The 20528-nt window shown below is 49.1% G+C and overlaps 1 long non-coding RNA gene across 2 annotated transcripts in view; it reads right to left on the bottom strand.

Moving 5' to 3' along the window:
- LOC106976958 (uncharacterized) overlaps positions 1–20528 on the bottom strand; it is a 100862-nt gene that overhangs the window by 60733 nt on the left and 19601 nt on the right. For both annotated transcript variants that reach the window (XR_008289284.1, XR_008289285.1), the window contains exon 3: positions 9826–9922. This is a non-coding gene — a long non-coding RNA (uncharacterized LOC106976958). The remainder of the gene's footprint in view (positions 1–9825; positions 9923–20528) is intronic.

Below are 20528 nucleotides of genomic sequence, written 5' to 3'. Positions count from 1 at the left end.
CTGCTCCATCTCTCCCAAGAATTAGGGGTCTGGGCCCGAGGCCTGCTCCTTTCCTGCCCCCTACTAGCAGAACTGACAACCGGGTGTGGCCTAGCTGAGTTTCACTCTAACACGCCATCCTGGCTCCCTGTGACATTGCCAAAGATTCGTATTTTTAAAACTTCAAACATTCAGAGACATGGAAAGACTTGAAAACATGGGGACCGTGAGGCAGTTCTGGGGTAGGGTGGAGCAGGACTCCATCAGCCCAGCTGGTGGCACCCACCAGCCAGGCTGTAGAAGTTGCTAGGCTGGGAGATAGGCATGAGCCTCAAGGTGCGAGGGGCCCTCAGCCTGTAGTGCCCTCACTCTCCCCTGCCACTCCGAGCCAGGATGAAGCACAGCAAGAGTGTACCCTTGCCCCAGGGGTCTCCTGCCTGCTTGTTTTCTGTGTATGTGATTAGCCCCCTGCTGCCAGGGATCTTGCTCATTCATTCCACGTATATTAAGCACCTACAATCTTGTGCCTTGCTGGACACTGGGGAATCAGTGGTGAAGTCCCATCCTTGCTCCGAAAGACATGCCAGAATGAGCTATGGCAGCAGCCAGCAACAGAGTCACTGTCAGAGAACTTGCAGGCTGCTTGGAGGCTAGAGATCAACCAACCAGATTCTTCTGCAGATGAGGGACTGATAGCCAGGAGGTGACATCATTGCCCAAAGTCACATTCTAAAGTGCAGAGCTGAGACCTGAGCACTTTCTATGGGGAGCCCAGCTGAGCCCAATGCATGCCCTCCAGCTGGGGCTACACGTGGGGAGGCACTGAGGCCGTACTCACAATGCCACATCTCAGGTCAAAAGCTGCCCTCCCCCTCCTTCTGACCTAGGAAAACAGGGCAAAATCCAGAGATGTCAGGATCTTCCCCCCAAACCCAATGATTCTCCCACATTCCCAATCTGGGGAGGCCCCACATCCTCCATGGCACAAACCAGAAAACTAGAAGCCATCCTTGACATTCCATCTGTCACCTACCTGGATAAGGTACTCTGACCCAGGATAGCCATGGCCTGCCCTCCCTGCCCCACGTTCCCCAGAGGCCATGTCCAAAGGGGCCTTCAACAACATCATGCTCAGTGAAAGAACAAGAGTCTGTGTCCCTGCTCAGAGAAAAAGCAAACCACAGGTTGTCTGGATGGCTCAGTCCGTTAAGCATCTGACTCTCAGTTTCAGCTCAGGTCATGATCTCACAGCTTTGTGAGTTCCAGCCCCTAATCAGGCTCTGCGCTGACAGTGCGGAGCCTGCTTGGGATTCTCTCTCTCTTTCCCTCTCTCTCTCTCTATCCCTCCCCCACTCACACTGTCTCTGTCTCTCTCAAAATAAATAAATAAAAGGGAAAAAATTTTTTTAATAAAGAAAAGAAAAAGTTAACCTATGCTAGCCCGGGACAGCTTAGGCTAAAATTCTGCTCTCAGATAATGCGCCATGTTCATAGCTTTTAGCATGGGCCACGAGCTCTCGTAGCACCTGATGCAGGCATTCCTACATCAATTTGGGCCGAGGGCCCGGAAGTCATGGTGCACATCTCCACACATCCAGAACGATGGCTCTACCACATTTCACAAGAGCGGAGGGCAGACTAGCCACAGCCAGCCAGCAGACACATCTTGCTTGGCCCACACCACGTTTTAGATTGAGGTTGATTGCCAACACATAACCTTCAGACAGTTCACATTAAAGCCCAGATTTGAAAATGGAAGAACTGGCCTCACTGAGTGGGCATCCCCCTATTGCAGCACCTTCCTGCTGAGAAAGGTGCTGCCGCTGTGGATGGAGCACATAAACTGCGGTGCCCATTACTCACCCCTGCTTCCCAACCCTGGGGCCCAGGGCCCTTGACCATCTTTCCCAGGTCCCGTCTCTCCTCTCTTTACATTACCTCCTGGGTCCCTGTGGGCATTGGAATCCCATTTTAGGACCTGAGAACAATTTTGCTAGTGGGATAACATGGCTCCATGATGTGTGTGTTCAAGGGACATCCCGTCCCTGGCCTGCAGCAGCCAAGGTGGAAGGTGCCAGCCTCCCTGAGACAGAAGAGAGAGCCACAGTTTTGTTGTACAGCCTTCAATCGAGCAGGAGGGAAAGGCTGTGGGAGACTAACAAACAGCTGTTCTGGAAGGGGAGGCAACCCTTGAACCTGGGAAGGCTGGGGGCTGGCGGTTTCCTTTTCAGATTCTAAAGCAAGCCTCTTTTCCCTAGCACAAGATCATTCCCTCAGTCCTTCTGGCCCCTGCCCCGGGTGCAAAGCTCCCATTACCCATTCCCAGTGCCACAGGAGAGGGAAGGTGTGCGTGGGACTGAGGACCAAGCCCACCCCAAAGATTTCCATCTCACCACCTAGGGAAGGCTGCCAGCCTAGCAAGGAGTTTCAAGCCCCAGGGTGATGGGAGGGAGGGAGGAAGCTGAAACAAAAGAAAGGGAGAGGCTCTGGGGGTGGGGGCCAAGGGAATATGCCCTCTGGGGCCCTGAAGGAAGGGGCAGGGGGCTGCTGGAAGGAGATGGTCTGATTAAAAGGGCAAATCAGACTGTTCAACTGCCTCCACCCCAAGCGGGACCCCCAGCTGTGCCCAGTTTGATATCCTTCTGTCCCTCTCCTTCCTCCTACAAGTGCACAACCCAAAAGCAGTAACGGGATCTCCAGTCACATTCACCCAGGTCACAGGGTCACAAAGGGGTGACCATGAATGTCACCTAGCCAGAGAAACCTTGAGCCAGACCTGACCGTCGTCCCATGTCACAGCCAAGTTACAGATGCCAGCCAAAAATCACCATCGCGACAGCCCCAGGCCATTAAAAAATAGGCTTTCAGGCAAAGCACAATTGTCTATTTCTCCGCATTTACACAAATGCCGACTGACTTATCACTTGCAGGCACCAGAGGTTTAATGAAATCTTACTGGCAGAAAACTCAAAGTTGAGAAACTTCAAACTGTTTACTTAATACTTTCCTGTGAATCAGGACAAGGCAGCAAAGATTTGGTCTGAGCTGTGAGAAGACATCTTGTTTCAGCTCATGAGTGCCGTGTTCCCTCTGTCCCGTGGCTTAGGACCCACTGTCCTAGTGTGCTGTTATTACTGTTGCACCTTTTAGGCATGACCCGCCATCATTGGCCATGGGCAGCCAGGAGCTTTTCCAGCAGTGGGAAGGGTCTGCCTGCAGACCCACCCAGCCCAGGGTCACTGGCAGTCCAGAGTCAGAGTCACAATCTATGGGATGAGAATGAGGACCACAGAGGCCACCAGGCCCTTCACCAGCCCACGTCAGTGTCTCTTGTTCCTTCTGGCAGACCCCACTCAGCCTGACCCCTGCCCCCCTAGTCTACTCCCCACCCCCCAACCACTTCTTGGTTTCTTTTCCCAGAAATCAGGTTTCACAGCAGGAAATGAGTTCTCAGGCTCCCTTTCTTACAGCATCCCAAAACAAGCCCACAGAGCATCCTTTTCACTCCAAAAGTTTCCTGCCAATCCTGAAGGAAAACAGAGTGGGAATGATAAAATTAACAGCCTCGGGAAGGGACCCATGCGCAGCCAGCCTTCCTGGGCAGGTTTATAGTTAGGGTCTGGCCAGCCAGTGCTAATGCTCCTTTTGCCCCGGAGCCAACCATCCTCCCTTTTAACCTTCACCCTCCTCCCCCCACCTTCCTCAAACCTCCCCCTCCAGGCCCTTCAACTGCCAACAACCTACTGTCCCAGCTTTGATTTATCTCCATCAGGGGGAATGCAAAGTTAGATCCAGCCCACCCCCAGAACCTTCTTAAAAAATATCTCAAATCCACTGAGGCCCAGACAGACAGAAGCACAAAGATACCTCCATATTCCTAGAGAAAAAGCAAGGGCCCATGCCAGACATGCCACACCCCTCTGGTGCACAGGACAGACCCACGGACACACTGGGGAAGACACACCAAAAGCCCGCCCTTGCACTGAGGAGAGCAATCTGGACTTTCTTTTGAGGAAAAACACTCTGCTCCAAAGAAGGCTCCTGACAGGCCAGTTTTTTTCAGAGTGGCTGGATAAATTGCTTTTCTGCAAAAATAAACACAAGTGAACTGCATTAGCTGAGCGAGTGACACATTAGTTACAGATGCGAGGCCTGTCAGAACATTGAGGGAACAGCTTTTATTGGGGAAGGGCTGAGAGACTCATAAATAACTGGTTGGCAATCTCGCATAAACATTTGTGCGTTCTCATAAACACCGCCTACCACAAGCGCTGGCCTGGCCGCCAGTGCGGCCTGGAAGAGCCCTCTCCCCGCCATCCTCAGAGCACAACAAGGCAGAGAGGCAGGGAGCGATCACAGGCGCCTCTTTTCCCATAATCCCAGCTCCTTAGACTCACGCTCATGTGCTGTGGGGTAGAAGGAGAGACCCAAGCCCCATCCTAAACATCTGCCCGAGAGTAAGAATCAAGGCTCAGCCCCAGTGGGACAACTGGTCCACTTTCCTCCCTCTACATAGAATAGAAGAATAGGAGAGAATAAGGGATATGATTGTTCTGGAGAATGAGTTTTTAAATAAAGCTAAGTAAGGAATTTAAAAACTGTGGAAATGCCTCCTGGATATGACTCCAGGGGTTCCCATCGGAATCATCAGGAAAGCGGCACCAGCCTTGTCCATCCATCCACATGGCTTCCTCCCATTGGCTCTCAGGGATGCCCCTGCCTTGGGCCCTGGGGTTCTCTCCTCTGAGCTGAACACCTCGAGCCACATCCAGCTGATCCCATAAAGAAGGGCAAAGCAGGCCACGTGAGCTGACTCACATCTGTCCTCCCTACTTCTGTGGTACCTGCCAACCCAACAAGCACTGGCACCCTCATCCCCCACACCTCTCCCAAGCCAAATCCACTCTCTAGAAAGGATCTGATGCACTTGTCCTGAGGTATGAGTTATAGTTAATGACTATATGTGTTTCCTTCCTATCCCTCTCCCTCCTCCCTGCCACAAATGCTTAAGGCAAAGGGACAAAGTATGAAGTGGTAGGATTTGAAGAAAATGGCCAACACTCATAATCTTTGTTGAACTTTGGAATCAGCCAAGAAGGGGGAAGAGGTAACCATCTTTTCAGGGAAGAGAGTATGGAGAGAAAGCAGAAAATGTTCACTGGCCCCAAGATGGCATTACAACGGTTAGCTTCAAAACCAACTCCACTGCCCACATCTCAGTAACTTTCTATTGATGTTTCACTTCCCACCATATAAAAGGCCCGAATCCTTTTAAAGGTCACCCTAAGTGACCTTCTCCTTTATCCATCCTATTTCTTGACCTAGTCCCACCCATACTTCAACTTGACTTCTCTCACTGCCCCTCATGCACCTTGCGGTCCAGCCAGACCAAATGCTTTCCTCCCCTCCTCAACCATCTGTTATAATTTTGGGCTCTCTTTTACCTCAATCCTTCTTCCAAGAAGGCCTTTCATTCCAGTTCTGCAAGTCCAGATCCAACCCACCCTTCCAGACTCAACTCAAATGCCTCTACAAGTCTCCCTCCTTTGACCTCTGGGAGAACTTTTCAGTTCCTTGCTGCTAACTTTCCTTCTCCTTCTAAGTTATTTGTCCATCTGACCCATCCCCCTAAAGATTTTCAACTCTCAGATCTGTGTCTTATTAATCCCTCAGGTTCCCCACCCTCCCAGACCCTCGCCAATGCCTGGGACATGTTAGGTATGTTGAATTCTTGAAGGAAGGTGGGGATGGTGTCTGGATTCATGGTCAGGATGGTGGTTGGGGTACGATGGTGGGGCTGTGAGCAGGGAGATGGTGGTAGTGATGGAAACTGGCCAACAAATCTGCCCCTGGGCAGCCTCCCTTTTGGCTTTCATTCTGCGGTTCCACAACAAGCAGACTGTTGTTGCTTTGGAAGAGAAATTAAGATGCCAGGCAGGTACAGACGGCCAAGCACCATCGTTCTATTGAATCGCGCTCAGCGGTTCAGGCTCTTTCTTCCCATCAACAAATGGAATGTTTTATGAGAAAATACAAAGCACAGCCCTAGATAGAAATATTGAAGGCTCTTTGGCCAGGACATCCCTCAGGAGGGAACACAATGTAGCCATAATTTATTGCACTCGATATTTTAGCTTCCAATCTTATTTTTATAGACATTATTTCATAGGCTGCAGCTTAAACACAGATGGAAAAGATTCTGGCTTTGTAATAAGAGAAGGTTTATGGTGGGCCAGCCCACTGCTCTGTGTTTGTGTGTGAGTAAATGCACATTATCATGTCCTTAGGTGGGGCAGGGAGATGCTTTTATTATGTGTTTGGACTTTGATCCAACAATTCTGCCTTCATCTATCTCTCCCCTAGACCAGGGCCTCCGGATACTCCCAAGGGGAGGAAGTAACAAACACCACAGTGGGGCAAGGGGAGGAGGAATGGGCCAGCCTTTGAAATGCATTCTTGGCTCTGGCAGGACCTGCCATTCCTTGGTCTTCAAAGGGCCTTGACCCAGGGACAGGGCCAACACCCCAAAGGACAGAGTTAAAAGGAAGTGGACACTATGGTGTTATATGTATGGCTGTGTTGTGTGATTTGCACTGTCTATTTTTAGGTAAGGGAAGGTATGATGAGAAAATTGAGCTCATACTGTAATGCCCTTGAGATTTAGGTTGGGGAGAGAAAGAGAGTGTACAGGAAGAGAAAGAAGGACAGAGGGCTATGGGGAGATCTAAGGAGAAGAAAGGAGAAGAGGAGAGGGAAACAGAGAAGATGGGAGAGGACCAGACCAGAGCAGGGGGTCAGGAGGTCTTGGCCCCAGGCGTGGCCCCCACACACTCACAGACCCACTGCTGGCAGGCAGCACACATAACGGAGTTAAGTGAGCCGCCTCAAAGACGTGCTGTCCAGCCCCTCCTTTCTTTCCTCTCGGGGTCAGTTTCCAGCAGACTCCAAGAAGCAATGTGAGTGTGTGTCAGAAAACACTGGGAGCAGGGAGGCGGGGGCAGCAGCCACATTCAGCTGGGAGGGGGAGTGGAAAGTGAATCAAGGGGGAGTGCCCCTTTGGGGCTTCGGGAAGGGTGATCTGTCCTACTTGCCAGGCGTCCGGGGGACCCCATGTGGAGGAGTGGCTGCGTGAAGAGAAATGTTATGAGAGCCAATCCACTGGGTCTCTGACCATGGAGGGCTTGTCGGTAGAGCTCCAGGAGAGAGGAATGACCCCCTTTTGCTGCCTGACAGAAATGGTGTCTTTGATGTTTATTGTACAGACATTTCTACTGTGCACAACTGCAGTGGTGTAATGCTGGGGGAGCCGTCCTCGGGGGATCCCTGGGTGTTCAAGCAGACCCGAGGAAAAGATGATGTGCACCAAGAAGGCCTCTGCCTTCACAGGGCTCAGTTGCTTCTGCTCTGCTGCTGATTGTCACACCAGCCGGGGCCCAGTGAGGGATGGGAAGCTTTGACATGGGAGCGGGAGCGGGTAAAGAATCTGCTTCAGGCAGTAGCCAGTGTCAGGAAGACAGTGCCTGCGACCTGGGCTGCTTGGGAAATCAGGCCCAGGTGTCCAGCACAACAGACGGAGAACTGAATTTCGCAAAAGGTTATACCCAGGTGTGGAGGGCATGTTGCATTCTGGCTACCTCCCCTCCTTGGGGGAACCACACATACTTCTCCCACCCCCTCTACTCTACGTGTCCTGGTGGGCTGTCTGTCAGTCACAGGGCTCTCCGACCCCCACCCCTGAAAACAAAGTCTGGGCCCTCTATCTGTGCCCCTGCACTTGGTTGTGGGAACCAACGTATCTCCTCTTTGTTTAGGCCTGTTTGGATTGGTCTTCTGTCCCTCGCAGCTGATAATGTCTCGACTGATACACCAGGCTAATAACTGACTATGAAATATTTCAAACCGAAGAGCTAAATCAGAGTAAGAGTGAGGCATCCAAGGGTCAGAGTTCCATAGGACTCCGGGAGAGAGGCCCAGGAGGCCTCCGCCAGACCAGCACAGGATGGCCAGAAGCAGTAGCACCCTTAAAGGTGGACCAGTCTCTGTTCTGAGACCCACTCTTCAGAGGACCCACACTTCACACACACACACGCATGGATGCACACGCATGCACATGCCCTCTCACACACACACACGCACACACATGCACGTACATACACAGTTAAAGAACACAAGGCACCTCCCTCCCTAGGGAGCAGGCACTCAGCACTAGCAGAGCACGACCTCTACCCCTGAACATCCACTCTCATGGGTCACGTCGCTCAGGCCCCAGGGAAATGCTTCTCCCCCACGGTCGAGTTATGTCCTCGAATCCAGAGGAGACTGTTCAAATGCTCGAAACACATGTGGGTCCTGCTGCTACTGACATCAGAGAGGGCCTGGCTGCTCGGAAGTGCAGGGAGGATTGAATGGTGGAAGCACTTAAGAGGGAAGACAGATTAATTTATCAAATCCTTCCTCTCAGCAGGAAGGCAATGGAAGTAGCGTGTCCCGAGCAGGGCAAACATGCATTTCCTTGCTTCTCGTTGTGGTTCCAGAGGTACACACACGTCAGCAATGCTACAATCGTATGTGGCAGCCGAGGAGCGTTTTCCAGCATAAATAATTCATAATTCTCCCATATTTGCATATGTGCAGGTCAAGACGGAACCCACACGAAGCGTGAGACTGATTCTTTACCTTGGCAATAGACAGCCGGGGAACCACGGCAGGATTTTACTTTCACAAAAATTTTTACTAAGAGTGAATGAGATTTTCAAAACGTAAAAATTCAGCTTTACTTAAATATTTTACTTAAATTTTTGTATTAGATAAAATGCATTAGTTTTACCATTGGTTACATTTGCCTTTTAATTTTAATATATAATTTTGAATATGTGAAAGAAAAATAACTTGCTAAAAAGTTGTATGAAATGCAATGTTTTGCTCTTTTATAATTTTTTTTACATTTTTTAATGTTTATTAATTTTGAGAGAGAGAGACAGAGAGAGACAGAGCACGAGTGGGGGAGGGGCAGAGAGAGAGAGAGAGGGAGACACAGGATCCAAAGCAGGCTCCAGGCTCTGAGCTGTCAGCACAGAGCCCAATGTGGGGCTTGAACTCATCGAACCATGAGATCATGACCTGAGCCAAAGTCGGATGCTCAACTGACTGGGCCACCCAGGCACCCCTAATTTGCATTTTTAAATTAAAATACACTTTTTTTTTTTTTTTTTTTACTGCTTCAGTTACCAGTGGCTTAAAATATTTTTATCTCTCAGTTTTGTGGATTGACTGGCTCAGTGGTCCCTTGGCGGCCAGAGGGAGGGGTCTCTCACATGGTTGCAAGTCAAGAGTCAGATGCAGGTTCAGCTGGGCTGTACATCCAAGATGGCAGCATCTTGACTCTCATATCTGATCTCAGCTGGGATGACCAGAGCAGGTAGAGTCTGACAGACTGTATTGCTTTCTCCTGTAAACTTTCCACACAGCTAGCTTAGCCTCCTCGTAGCATCTGAGTCTCAAAGGAATCAGACTGCTTACATGATGGCTGGCTTGTTCCAGAGCGAGCATTCTAAGAAACCCAGGTGGAAGCCAAAAGGTTCCCTATGACCTGTCCTCAGAAGTCACAAGACATCACTGTCACTGCTTTCTTTCTATTAGCCAAAGTCACAGGAACAGCCCAGATTCCAGAAAGAGGACAGCACAAGATCATGAATACTAGGAGAGGTGGTTCACTGGGGGGCTAGCTTTGAAGACTAGCTACCACGGGCTGCCCTCTAGCACTTCAAAGAATCATGTTCCTCACACATTTGAATACAGTCATCCTCAGAACCCCCACAGTCTCATCTGTGACGTTATCAGGCTTACGCTTCAGATCCAGAACTTCAGCATCTCCATCAGGTCTGGAGAAGAGGAAGCCCCTCAGGTGTGGATGCTTGGAGATGACTCCTCCTGACTTGAAGTTCTGTGAAAAAAAGAGACAAGTTATCTTAACCCCAACAAATGATAAGGAGGTAGACACAGGGTAAATGATATAGATACTCTCATTCAAAAAGGAGAGGGGCACCTGGATGGCTCAGTAGTTTAAGTGTCCGACTCTTGATTTCAGCTTAGGTCATGATCTCACAATTCGTGAGTTTGAGCCTCGCATCAAGTTCTGTGCTGACAGTGCGGAGCCTGCTTGGGATTCTCTGTCTCCCTCTCTCTCTGCCCCTCCCCCCCGCTCAAAAATAAATAAATAAACGTTTAAAAAAAGGGGGGGGGGGAACTTGTATGGAACAATTCTGAAATCAAGCCAATTCCTTAATTAGATCCTAGTCCTGTTCTCTGGGAGTGGGTGCCTGTGGCTCTCAGTTCCATACTCTGAATTATCCTTCTTTTTCTAGAAGAAATAGTCAGTGTTTGTAACCACATTGACTTCTCAGCCTGTTTCTTGCCCATAAAAAATGACTCTTCATTTTGAACTCTGTCCCTTTCAATCCAAGCTGAAAAAAAATTTTTTTAACATGTGGGTTTATTATATATCAAATTAAAACCTACTCCATTAAAGAAAAAGCTCCTCTCACCTTAAGCCCCGCTTAAGCTTACTATGAGATTCTCAATCCCATTGTCCAGCAGAGAGGATCTAAGAGATACACTCTTAACATTCTTAGAAGTCCTGTTGTGTACCCAAAGGGTCTAAACACATGCCCTTAAATATTTCTGAGCTCTTCACAAAGGTATTACAGCCACACCTTTCACTATACCTGAGACCACACTTTACTGGCAGCACCCAGGATTTTCTTTGCCCTGAGGCGAATCCTTGCTTTTTGAGCCTTTTGCTGGCTAGAATACAGACCTGACCTCCTTAGATTTACTAATTCTGCTCCAAAACTTCTTTAGTTCATCTCAATCTTCTCCTATTTTATCAGAGCCACCTGAAAGAAGCCAATTAGCACTTTGAACATTTTGCTTGGAACTGGCCTTAGATGTTTCACAAATTCATAGTCACCCTTTCTGTTTTCTCCATTACTGTAGGGGATGGTCTCACATATTTCTGCCAGTGAATAGCTTCCGTCCCCTTTTCTATGTTTCAAGACTTCAGTTTCTCCCTAAGTTTCTTCAGCTTCTGCCCCCCAACTGTCCCAAAGAAAATGCCATGGGTTTTAAATTTTTGTTACAACACTCACTTCCAACACTGTGGTAGTTGGTCTCCACAGAAGGCCCCAGGGAACAAACCTCCCGGTATTTATGTGGTCTGTGGACCCTGTGTGGTCCCCCCACCCACTGAAGCTGGGCGGTGACTCATGCTAACACATGGAACACAGTGGGTATATGTTGCGTACATTTTGGATGTAGACTTTAGGAGGACTGAAAGCTTCCTCTTCCTCCTTTTTGGAATACTCACTTCTGTGAGTTCCGCTACCATGTGGGAAGCACAGCCACTACTAGAGAGACCGTGTGGACGGAGAAAGACCAAAAGATCATATGAAAAGGAGGAAAGAACCAGCCATCCCAGCACCTCAGTTGAGCCTCTTGATGACTCCAGCCCCAGCCACCAGCTAGCCACAACCGCACAAGAATTTCCAAGCAAAGCAGCAGAGGAAATGCTCAGCTAAGCCTGGTAGACCCACAGAACCATGAGAGATAATAAAATTATCTTTAATATTGCTTTAAACCACTAAACTTTGGAGTGTTTTGTTACATGGCAATAGCTTACTAAAACAACTGAATACAATCACATTTTGTTTCCAATCCTTTAGGTCATTACTGTTCACTAGAACACAAATTATGAGTTCTCTATTACAAAAGCATGATGACTGGGGCACCTGGGTGGCTCAGTTGATTGAGCATCCGACTTCTGCTCAGGTCATGATCTCGTGGTTGGTGAGTTTGAGTCCCGCGTCAGGCTCTGTGCCGATGGCTCAGAGTCTGGAACCTGCTTTGGATTCTGTGTCTCCCTCTTTCTCTGCCCCTCCCCTGCTTGCACTCTGTCTCTCTCTCTCTCAAAAATAAGTAAACATTAAAAAAAATTTTAGGGGCACCTGGGTGGCTCCCTTGGTTAAGCATCTGACTTCAGCTCAGGTCATGATCTCGCGGTTCACAAGTTTGAGCCCTGCATCGGGGTCTGTGCTGATAGCTCAGAGCCTAGAGCCTGCTTTGGATTCTGTGTCTCCCTCTCTCTCTGCCCCTCCCCTGCTCATATACTATCTCTCTCTCTCTCTCTTTCTCTCTCTCTCTCTCTCTCTCTCTCTCACAAAAATACATAAAAACATTTAAAAATTTTAATAAAAAAATTTGTTAATAAATAAAAGCATGACTGATTTTGCTGAAATTAAGGCAATAAAATGAATTTCAAAGAATAAATACATGCTAATTTATGAATTATAAATGTCTTTGTTTGTATTATTCATCCAAACATCACTGGCCCATGAACAGAGCCCCTAACGTATATCAGCAATAATTCAGTTTGGTGGTCTTCAGCATTTTGCAAACTTTCAGTCATATAAAAATAATAACTATACATGCATTTTTAAAATTTTTTTGTTTATTTATTTTTGAGATAGAGACAGAGCATGAGCGGGGAAGGGGCAGAGAGAGAGAGAGACACAGAATCTGAAGCAGGCTCCAGGCTCTGAGCTGTCGGCACAGAGCCCAACGCAGGGCTCGAACTCATGGGCTGTGAGATCATGACCTGAGACGAAGTCAGACACTCAACCGACTGAGCTACACAGGCCCCCTATGTATTTTTAATTTTATCATTTTGAAGGTAAACTCATCAAGGCTGAAGGGTAGAACATACTTTAATGAACAGTTTGTTAGCTTGACTTACAACTTTTGACTATTTAGACATATGGTCTGTGGGCCTCCACTTATACCCTTCCCCCAGGAGTGGAAATCAGCAGAACAATGTAACAGGTGCCTGACCAAGGGGGGAGCCAGAGGTACTGCAATAGCCAGAAGAGAATTTGGGCACTTATCTGGGCCAGAAGGAACACCTGAGCAACTACCTCAAAAAGACCAGAGAGGAGCATGGGAGTGGAGTGGGTCCTGAGAAGCCAACCTGTCCCATCTGCAGAGCCAATACTGCTCCCCTGGCCAAATCTGAATGGTCTGACCTGGCCTGGGACCAGGTACGGGAATACCACAGAGCCAAACCCCTCCCCAGAGTCATCTTAAAACCTGACCTGTTCTGGAGAGCATCACATCCTTCCAAGGCCCTCAGGTCTGGGCCCAGGGCCTCGTGCTAGGCCAGGAGGGAGCCATAGTCAAACATAGTCAGAGTTTGCTACTAGTGAGTACCTGAGATCCAGGCTTTTTACATCCAATCATTTTTACATTTGCAAATGTCTTCCTTTCCCCCCCAGTTTCCTTCTATGCACCATACTGAAAAACCCTCATCTTTTCTTTGCCAACTTCAGGTGAAATGGATCTGTCCCCATTTTGGTCAAAAGTATCATGTGGGGAGAAGAGAATGGAGGACAACGAGGTAGAGTAGAGCAGGTGGTAGTAGCTACAGGCCTTCTTGAAGGCCAGGAGAGCTAGACACGTGTGTGGCCTGGATCACACGTATGTCTCAATTCTGCAGGACTGTGCAGTAGATGATCGGTTCCCAAGACTGCACATGTCTGGGGCCTGTGTACAGCTCTCTACCTGCCTGGGCTCTCCTTACTGGTATAGGGGGTCCCTGGGCATGAGACTCTCAGAAATTTCAAGGGGAGCAGTTGGGGAGGATGGCTGACCGTACGCTGGAGGACCAGGCTCACAGCTCTAGTGTGGAGGGGGCATTGCCTGGTTTTGAGTCCTTGCTCTGCCCTTTTCTAATCTGGAGGCCTTGGGCAAATTACTTAATCCCTTTGTTCCTTAGTCTCCTAATCAATAAAATGGGAAGATGATGATGATAATGATGATGACGACGACGACGATGATGGTGGTGATGCTGATGATGGTGGTAATAGTGATGATAGTGTCTGCACCACTGGGCTGCTAAGAGGATTAAATGAGTAACACAGGTAAAGTGCTGAGAACAGAGCCTGGCACACAGAAAGTGCCAATGTTAATGGTTGCCAACAGAGAAAACATTCCAGGAGAAACATGGGGTAAATGTAGACTTTTGTGAGGATTGTTTCTCAGTTAAATGCAGATATATTAAGGTGTACTCAGATCTCTTCAGGCCAAAAGTCTTCGTGTGGTTCAGAGCCAGTGCCCTGGCCAGGTACAGAGGTGTCTTACACACAACAGCCAAAATATTTTTTAAAAGGTCTCCTTGGGTTCAGATTAAAATTGTAGTCAGCCACCCAAGGCAAGGAAATGTGACTTTGGATGCCAATGACTCTGGTTTGTCCTGGATTTCTGTAACTTGTACACTGAGGAAACCTTTGTCTTGTCCCCCATGGAGCCTTATTCTATGACATACTGAACGCTGAACTTGGAGTTAAGACTTAATGTTGAAGATTTGCAGGGCAACCTCAGGCACATCCCTTCCCATCTCAGAGACTCAGTTTCTAGCCTATAAAATGAGGGAACTGGACTAGACACTCAAAGTCCCTAGGTGTCTCTAACATTCTGAGACAATGATTCCTCACCACCTGCCCAAGCCTGGTCCTGGACCAAAGCCCACATCTGGCACAGCATCCACTCAGCAAGGAGCCAAGGAAAGCCATAAAGGCGGCTCCTTGCCCTCCTTGCCCTCCCCTTTGCAGAGAGCTCTCCCCCAGGCCTAGGAAGCTAAGAGACTTCCCATCTGGACCCACCTCAAAGCCTCCAGTGGGGGGCACCTGTCTCTGGGATGGAGGTGAGGAACAAGAACAAGGCTTGGGCAAGCACAAGGAATTAAGACCATGGTCCAGGCAGTATCCTGCACTCACCAAGGACAAGGGGGCGGAATGAGGCCAGGGGTCCTGAGATCTCAGGAAAAGCCAAAATGTGATTCAGCCCCTGGAGGTGAAGGCAAGTCCGGCCTCCTCCCTCAAACCACCCTGAGTCCCCCACATGGGGTGGGGGCTGTGAACCCAACATCCACTATAGCTGGTGCATTATTGGAGTCCTTTGAAAGCTCACTCCCTGAGAATTATCAAATTAGGCCATTGACTCAGAAGGCTGGAAGGTTCTGCAAGGTTCAGAGCCATGGTTGAGCATGCATGTTGCAGGGATCCCATGCCTTGTGATGTGTCTTATGAGTATGGCAGTGCATCTACCTACATGCAGAGGTTTCTTCACATCTGTGGGAAGGTCTGTGATTGCGCCTAGGGCATCTGTGCGAAAGATGGCAGAATAGCAGGCAGTTATGTGTGCAGGCTCTGAGGCCGGACTTTCTAGGCTTGAATCCCAAGTTTACCAATTACTAGCCATGTGACCTTGAGCTGTCACCTCTGTGTGACCCAATTCACCTATCTGTTAATTGGGATGAATGACAATACTCACTCGTGAGGTTGTTGTAAGGATTCAATTGCTTAACCCTCTTGTATAGTGCAAGAACAATACCTATTGTATTCAACAATACCTATTGAGATTCAAGTGCTTCCATGTAAATATTTACAGGTGTCTACATGTCTTTGAATATGCGAATGTACACACCTGGGTGTCTGTGTCTCTCTAGGTATGTTTAAGAGAACTTTTGGTGGTGCCCTGGATGGTAATGGCAGCTGGCATTTATTGCCTGCTTACTGGGTCAGGCACTACTCTGAGAGTTCTACAGGTATTCACATGGAAACACACATGAATATGAGCAGCTGAGTATGTGTCCAGCCACATGTGCCAGTGAGTACCTGTGAGTGTAGCCAATCAGCCCTGCCCGGTAAGTCCTCTTCCTGAGTAAGCTGTGTGAATGATGAAGGCTCATACCATGGTCTGCCTGCCCACAGCACTGAAGGAGGACAGTGAATTATACCCACCACCCACCACCCTTTCCCAGGCTCCTAGTTAGCTTGAATTACCATCTCTTCTTTCCTCCAACAGGAGAGGGCAAATGAGGGGCCTGGAGAGGAGCTCACCACTCACAGCCTTCATCTCATCCTACTCCAGCCCTGGTCTTGCCTTGGTCCCGGGAAGTTCAGGAAGGATTCCCACTGGGTTGGGCCATCTTTTCACAGTGTGTGCCTCTTTTTGCTGAGTGGAATCTACTTCTAACTCGCCATGTATCCTCCCTGGAAGGAAATCTAACACAGGCAAGATAGTGAATCCTCCCTGTTGAGAAAGCCTTCACATTTTACCTGTCATATTTCCTTTGGATCCATTGTCCAATGTTAGTAACATTTCAAGCATACAAGGACATTTGAAAATGTATGAATGTGCTTTTCTTTCTTGCCCTGTGAGTTCATGACCTCCATCTTCCTTGGCCTGAGGCATCCATCTCTGCCTGAAGAGAGACTAAGATGAAGGTTTGATGTAGACAGAATGAGCAGAAGAAAAAATGCTGTAATGTTTGGCATCTGACAGGAAAAATATGATTATGTTAGGTCAAAAGTCTTCTAAACCAGGCTGTTCTCTTAAGAGCATATTTTCTGGATTCCTTTCTTCATCTCTTCTTGGGTGTGACCATGGCGTTTTATGTAACAGATGCCCAGGCAAGAGAAGAAAGGGCTTTTTGGTCCATTCCTTCCTGCCCAGGGGACAGCAGGAAGGCACCAGGAGGAAAGAACAAGGGGAGCTAAGCAGTCCGGTCTGGCTTTGCTCCAGAGAAGGAACCCCAGTGAGGGCCCCTGTCCCGGTCTCCTTTTGGAACTCTGGGAAGACTAACAGGGGCTAGACTAGGAGTTATATAAACTCAGCTTCAAGTGCCATCATTGGCTAGAGGGCAGGCAAGTGACCTTGCCGGGAACCCAGAGGACGCCACACTCCAGGCAACTCCTTGCTGCCACTAAATGTCACGTAAGCTGCCCTTGTATGTCCATACCCCTTGACACCATGTTAGTGAGAGAAGCAAGGGAAGACAGGCTGAGAACTGAGCCCTTGCTCCAAGAGAAACAAAACATCTCTGGGGCACCTGAGTGGCTCAGTCAGTTAAGCGTCTGACTTCGGCTCAGGCCGTGATCTCATGGTTCATGAGTTCGAGCCCCGCATCGGGCTCTGTGCTGACACAGAATCTCTGCTTCATATTCTGTGTCTCATTCTCTCTCTGCCCCTCCCCGACTTGCACGTGCTCTCTCTCTGTCTCTCAATAAATAAATAAATAAATAAATAAATAAATAAATAAATAAAGTAAAAACAAAAAACATCACTGAACAGGACACGCTAAACCATCAGGTCCTGTGATATTAAAATTGAGTTGAATATTTTGTTGTTTTTCTCACTAATCTTCAGGTAGGGGTTGGGAGAAAGGCCACATTTGTTAGAGATGAATAAATAAATTACTTCTTTTCTGCACAGATGAACTGAAATGTGTTAAATTTTCAACCCGTTGGCACACACAAAAATAGAGGACTCACCCACCTCTGCCCCCGCTAAAATGCCAGCTGGCCTTTCTGGCTAAAGACAAAAACCTGGCAGAGGACAAGTCCTTGCCTCTGGATCCTAAATTGCCACCTCCAGGCAGTGTGGGATGGGTCGTGGCAGAGCAAGACAAGGTTTCCCTTCAGCCTTCTTAGGCTCATGCACACCAGGTCTCCTCCTCCTGGCTTGTCTGTGCTGTTTTGAAGGAAAAGAACAAGATCTTAATTCTCTTTCCAGGCCCTTCCTGTCCGGGGCATTCAGGCTCCCAGCCCTGGCCAGTGTCTCAGAGGCCACTCAGATCCCTACCCCCCACCTCCCCATGGGAGGTGGGACTGTGGGGTGTGAACTAAGTGAGGTCCAAGGTCTTACACACCAGTGTCTGGGAGGAGAGGCCCTGGAGTGACCAGCACAGGGGGAGAGCAATGCTGCCACCTGCTGGAGCCCTGGGGAGAGACAGCTGTGGAGCTGTGTTCCACGGGCCTTGGGTGGAACCACTTCAGAATCTTGCACTCAGATGATTCACTTTCCTTTTTCCAGAACAGCGTCCTATCTATTCCCTCATTTGGCCACTTGGTTTATAGGTTGGAGCAGGACCACCATCTCATTTTATGGATGAGGAAACTCATGCCCTAGAAAGAGCGGCATGCCATGTGAAGTCACATGATGGGAGGGGAGGGGGCTTAAAGGCAACATTTGGAATATCTGGAACGGGAGAGGCCCCTTTATGAATGAGGTTGACTGGGCCATCGCCAAGATCCAGGGAGATGGTGTAAGGGAGGGAGGGGGCATCTACATCTTCCTTCTAGGACCGATGCACAAGGCAGTAATGACACCCCTACAGTTGGCTCAGGGCCTGACACATGCCCACAATGATTTTGTTTCCTAAGGATTCACACACACATCACCGCACGGACCATTTCGGCTACTGTGGCTCCAAATTCTGAAATGTCAAGGGCAGGCAGGCTACCAGGGCAACCTTGACCAATGCCTGTCTTGATTAACTGGGCTCCTCCATCCCCCAGAAGGTCCACCCCCCAGGGCCCACCTTGGTCCCTATTCAGAGTTCTCAGTCTATGTCCTCCTTGGTTCCCAAGTCTCCAGGGTCTAGATTCCAGCTCTGCCCCACAGTCTGATGGGCAGGACTCCTCAAGTCACAGGCTGTCCTCCAGAATTGCCCACATTCCACTCCCCTATGCCCAGGGACCAGCCGACAAGGGCGCTCAGGCAGTGACCAGAGTCTGCCCCCTCCCAAGTCCCCATGGCAGAGTCAGCTCTTCCAGACCCTCTTCTCCAGCAGGAAAGTCCACTTCCAGAGGCTGGTCCCTCCCAGCCTGCTTGTCCCACCATGAAAAACTGTCAGATGGGGAGATGACGGATGGTCCAGAGAGCCAGGATTGGGGTCTGAGGCCATTTGGCCTCCAAAGGCACCATCCTCAGGCAGCTAAGCCAGCCCTGGGTTCTGTCTCATAATCACGTCACTATAAGAAACATCTCTGAGGAGGGTCAGAGAGCCAATTGGAAAGCCATGAGAAAGAACTGAAGAAAAAGACTAACTCATCTCAGGATGGGCACTGACTTTCCATGCACAGAATCGATCATACAGGGAAAGACCTGACTTAACAAAAAGTTGCAACTTCTCAAAAAAGTTCTCAAAATTCGGGGGTGGGGAGTGGAGAGAGTTTTTGCAACAATCAGGGTGACACCTTAACACGTTTCGTCCACAAATTGTCCTTCACTGTCCTTGCTGTTTTTCTGTTGGTAAACATCAGGTTGTTTGTTTATACATGAAACAGGAAAAGGTTACGTATTTTGAACCCTCTGAATTTTGAATCTGTGGCTATATTACCTCTTGAATTAAAAGGGGAGAGAGAATGATACTGTAGATACAAATGAAACAAAATATTTTAATAGATTCTGTGTGAAGAGGTGATGAATGAAATGTAATATTAAAACAAAAAAATTCCTAAGGGGCACATCTGTCACAGCACTCAGCCCAGAAACCAGGGAAAGGCAGACTGTAAAACTGATGAAGTTCCCTCTGCTTTCTGCTCCCCTGTCTCACTGCCAAGTACTCCTCTTTCCCAAAGCCCTCCTGCACCCATACCACGCCTTCCCCTCAGGAGGCCTTTGCTCAACTCCCCAGTGCCAAGGATGCATTTGGGGCTTTACAGTGCAGACACTATTTCACATTCTGACATCAATGTGCAGGCCAAACCCACTGCTAGGCAGCTAATCCACAGTGAGTCACCACGTGGCGCTGGTGTGGGCTTTGAAAAAGAGTTAAAAGTTTGTTGTAGTGATGTCTTTTGATGAGAATCTAGAAGGCCTGAGTCCTGATATACAAAATAGGTGATAAGAGAGTGGGATCCTGAGGGCCAGCATCCTTGAAGCCATTTTCCCAAATGGCAAGGGCAGCTGGAGGACGGATGGGGACCTTTCCTATGCCCCCCAGTGAGGATAGCAGGGGGCCCCTGTGATCAGCAGGGGGCAGACAGGCAGATGACTGGGGGCTATCTCTGCCCCCAACTTGGAGGCACCCTGGCCATCTCTGCCTCCCAGCCCTTCCAGCTGAGGCCTTCCCTTGACCAAAACGGTCTGTAGGACAGAAAAGTTGCCTCTTCTCTGCCCACGTTCCACTCCCCACTCCCACCATGGGGGAGCAAGTCCACTTATCCTGATGTGTTTTGTGCACACCAGGAGATGATTTGGCCCATGTTATAAATTCATTAGTTCCAGTACAGCAATCTCTACCCCTCTTCCTCACAGCTGTGCTCATTGGTCACCCTTACCGCCAAGACTCTGCATTGGCCCAAACCTCCTCTTCTCCTGACCAACCTCTGACCTCTCTCCTCTCCTCTCTCTTCTTGTCCTTCCAGAGTCCAGGAAAGCCAGAAAGCTGTGGACAGGCCCCAGGCTGCCTACAGGCTGCAGATTAAATAAGGCCCAGTGGCTGGTCGTTTGGCGGGCTCTGCACCAGCAATAGTGCTGTGGGGAGCCTTCTAAGGCAGAGCCACAGCGCCACCTGGTGGTGGAGAGCCACCTGCACAGCCAGGCCCTGGCCAGCCCAAAGAAACTTCGTTGGGTGCCTCTTCCTTAACTATCTCACTGTCCAGTCCGTGAGGCCTTCTCTAGATCACAGGAGAACCCCAACCCTGAGGACT

The sequence above is a fragment of the Acinonyx jubatus genome, chromosome A3 (assembly GCF_027475565.1).
Source record: "Acinonyx jubatus isolate Ajub_Pintada_27869175 chromosome A3, VMU_Ajub_asm_v1.0, whole genome shotgun sequence".
In the NCBI taxonomy this organism is placed as follows: Eukaryota; Metazoa; Chordata; class Mammalia; order Carnivora; family Felidae; genus Acinonyx; species Acinonyx jubatus.
This window is presented reverse-complemented; position numbering and strand designations above follow the sequence as displayed.